At 46.9% G+C, this 4,258-nt stretch overlaps 1 pseudogene; it reads right to left on the bottom strand.

Moving 5' to 3' along the window:
- Nucleotides 1–1,779: 1,779 nt before the first annotated feature.
- On the bottom strand, nucleotides 1,780–3,449 carry LOC127765355 (exocyst complex component EXO70B1-like; annotated as a pseudogene).
- Nucleotides 3,450–4,258: the final 809 nt, after the last annotated feature.

Here is a 4,258-nt window from a genome sequence, read left to right on the forward strand (position 1 = left end):
TTGGAAGGGCAGCTACAACACCTTAGCGCTCTTCAACTCGTTTATCTAACTAGTTGGTTTAAAGCCATCCAAAATGTCCCTAAGGAGGAGAAGGGCTTGAATTTCTTGTTTATCCATGTGGCTTGGGAAATTTGAAAGCATCGGTGTTTTTAATGTAGTTAAATTTAATGTTTTGGTGGTTGTTCAAACAATGGCTAGAGAGAGTACCTTTGGAGTATCGCTGGAGACAAAGCGCTCCATGAGCTTCTTTGTAGGTTGCTACCTCTTGATGGCTAGTTCCTCTTAGCGTTATTTTAGTGGTGTGCCATGGTGTGATGCCTTTTTTTTTTTTACTTTTTGATGTTGCTCGGGGAATACTTTAGATCTTTCTTTGTAAATGTTTCTCTTCTTAATGAAATGTAGCGTGGTTCTCGTACTTTTTCAAAAAAAAAAAAGTTTTGTAAGTGCATGACTAGTTGAGCAATTAATAGTGTTGTTTTGTTAGCAACAGAGGAAGACCTAAACTTTGTTCCGTTAGCAACATAGAATGAGTTCTTTCTGGCTGGAACATGTGGTTGTGGAGTATGGGGGTGGGGTCATGATGAATAAGCATGTATTTTTTCTTGGGCTTAAATAGCAAACCTCAAAAGCCCATTTGCTTATCTATACTATCCGTAGTTGATACCCAATAACTCCCAAAGCTCAACATGCAAGTGTGCCATATTATCACCCACTAGCAATTATTATCTAGAATACTTTAAATCACATGCAAGTGTGTCACATTATCACCACTAGCAATTAGCGATTAGTATCTACATTATTTTAAATATCATGCAATGATGACATATCATCTACAATTTTTTAGTATTTTTAAAGCTTAATATGCAAGCAATGTCAAATCATTGACAATATATTATTTTAACATTATTTAAACATAGCCATCTATCATTTCGATAATGTATAACATGCATTTATCCATATATCCCGTAGCAAAGCACGGGGTATCTAGTTAAGGAATTGTAAAGTCCAACATCCACTTATCTTGACCTTTTTTTTTTTGCTGGAAGATGCGGCCATATGGGCCGAGAATTATTTATTTCTCTCTTTATTTCCCCTGGGCTTAAGTGGCTAACCTGAAAGCCCATTTACTATTTTAAGTATTGACTCCCTTCGTCTCAAAATATAAGTATTTTTAGAATAGTATTAACTCAAATATTTTTAACTTTGACTATTAATAGAAAAAATCAATCATGTAAAATTGATCGTACTAGATTTATCATTAAACAAACTCTTATCATATACAATTATATATCTTACTTTTATAAATATTACTAGTCAAATTAACATCTCGAATACTATATTGAAATTTAAAAATACTTATATTTTGAGACGGAAGAAGTATAAGAAAACCAAAGGCCCACTTGTGTGCCTTTTTCTCCGATTCACTCACAAAACTACGGAATGAAAGAAACAACACGAGAGCTCTTCTTTGCATGCGGTACGTTGTTGGGGGAGGGGGGGGGGGGGGGGCGCTACTCGTGTCAACATGTTCGGATCGTACGTTGAAAAATCTTGCTAAAAGTTCAAAACTTTTCAGCAGACTGTCACATAGACAATCCTTTTCTTTACACTCAAATAGACCAAACAAACACTTTATATCTTTGATCAAAATGTGTTTATACAAAAAAAAAAAGAGAGTAGTGAATGGATAGATTCTAGTGAACTAAAAAAATGGTAGGGATATTAGCAAAATAATTGTGCCGTATAATTAATGGGCTTGGGCTTCCTACTTGGACTGTGCTACTGTACATGGGCCAATTTGTCCGAGAAAGAGGTGAGTCGCAAACGATGGCGTCGCGACGTTGCACTGCCGGCTGAGACTGGCCTGGCACCTGCCGCTTCATTCCGCAACCCACCGAATTGCCTGCTGATCATCGCATTCACGTCCCCCGGTGTCATCCACGCCGCCGTGCCGTGCCGTCGATAGAGTGCCCGGTACGCCGGCACCACCACCGCGGCCGCCGCGCCCTCACCGCGTCGCCCATCTCGTCGTCTGCTACCACCCAACTCCGCTGCGTCGCCACCGCTTCCTTAACCGCCGCGTCTGCGCCCTCGCCGCCAGCCACCAGCACGTCTCGCCACGCCGAGTGCACGAATGCATCGACGTGGCGCCTTGTCTCAGCCATCTGCTCCTCTATCCAGTCCTCGCCGACGATGCCCTCCAGCTTGCTGCTGCCGCGCACTTTCTTGCTCACGTAGTGCGTGTTATTCGCCATGAACAGGGACCTCAACGCCGAAGGCCGGTACCCCACTGCCATGGCGTCCAGCTTCCGCTGCAAGACGGAGACGAGACGGCCAATTGAGTCCACCGACGACGACGGGGAGACCCGCGAGGCGCTGCCGGAGCCGGACGTTAGCGTGCTTTCGCCTTGTTGGTAAATGCGAGCAAGGGTATCCTCGTAGTCGGCGAGGAGGACGAGATAATTCATTACGTAGCGGGTGAGCGGGTGCACGGCGCTGCCTGTCACCGCCGCCTTGGACGACGTCGTCTTCTGGATTGCCTGCTCCAAGCTCATCAGAATACCACGCGCCGCATTGCCGGCGTTCCTAAGAGCGGCGGTGGCGCGGGCGGCGGCCTCCGATTTGTCACCCAGGATGCACGCGATCGCCGGAAGTATCTCGGCGAGGGTGGCATGGACGTCGAGCACGTGGAACAGCCGCTCCGGGGCGCGGCGGGCGCGCATCACGGCGGCCTCGGCGACGGCGAGGAGGTCCGCAGCGTGGTCGCTGGCAATCCCCGCGAACACCTTGTCAGCCAAGGCCGCGTCGGCGGCGAACACGCGGTGACAGAGCACCCTCTCCCGGGAGAAGGCGAAGTTGAACGCGAATCCCGCGGCGGTGTGCCATGACTGCACCTTGCCGTCCACGTCTTCCCATGTGAGCTTATGGAAATGCGCGTGCTGCGACGGCGCGAAGCCGAGCAGGCGGCGCACCGCGGCAGCAAACTCCGCACGGCGGTGCGAGTTGAAGGTGGAGACACACTCCATGCCATACCCGGCGGCCATCATGGCGTCGGCGACCATCGTTATATGCCCTACAACACCAGCGTCGCCCACAACGTCGTGGCCGGAGATGACGCCGTCGACGGCGTTAGACCTCACGGTCGACAGGAGAAGCTCCAGCTCGAGCTGAAGCCTCCGCATGGCGGCCTCGAGAACCCCCTGCGCGCGAACAAGGCACTCATCGCCACGTTCTTGGTCGACGTCCGACGCGACGAGGAGCATGGCGCCGTGCAACTCAACGGCGGCGCACAGAAACCGACCAGCCTCACGACGGCTGCCGTCAAGGAAAAGAGAGCACTGGCCGTCGTCAGGACGCCACTTGTCGATGAGCGCTGCGACTCCGGCGACCTTCTCTTCGAGGGCCGTGTTGGTGGATCGGCTGCTCCCGGCCACGGCGACGAGCGCCATGATGGATGGACCTTCAATTCTTGCGTGTGCTGAGGAGATTGCTAATTTTAATGCCACTTATATATATATATATATATATATATATATATATATATATATATATATATATATATATACACACACACACACACACATACGTGTACACACCGGTCTACAGTAAGATCGGGTCCACTTCCGCTTGTTAGTTTTGGACCTTTGCAAATGTGTATTGACCAGTTCCCGGCCGCCACCTGGTTAAATTAGTTCTGCTCTACTGTTAGGCTGTTACTGTCAATGAGTACCAGTCTCTCTCTCTCTCTCGAAGACTAGTCGAATGCGTGTGCTTCTCATCGTTGTGTATCGAACTTTTGTTCTTCTCCATGACAACCGCAAAGGATTGAAAACCTATTGAGGCTGTCTTTAGTGCAGCGCAAAGTTTAGATTTTGGTTTAAATTGGAGATGATGTGACTGAAAAGTTGTGTGTGTATGACAGGTTGATTTGATAGAAAAGGACTGAAGTTTGGATCCAAATTTTGAATCTAAACACAGCCTGAAGGGGTATAAAAGTTAATGGCATGATTCTAACCGTATAGAAGCAAATGTATGAAAGTAAATTTATTGACACGTAAGCAATGTATCCTACGTTTATATCCTATCTTACTATAAATTAAAATTGATACCTACTAACTTCTAAAACTCAACATGTAACCATATCACATCATCATCCACTAGCAATAATTATATATGTAACCTCCAGCAAACATACAAATTACACCATCATCTATAATTTATTTAATTCTACAAATCAACATGCAAGTATATCTAACAT

This window comes from Oryza glaberrima, chromosome 3 (assembly GCF_000147395.1).
Source record: "Oryza glaberrima chromosome 3, OglaRS2, whole genome shotgun sequence".
Classification (NCBI taxonomy): domain Eukaryota; kingdom Viridiplantae; phylum Streptophyta; class Magnoliopsida; order Poales; family Poaceae; genus Oryza; species Oryza glaberrima.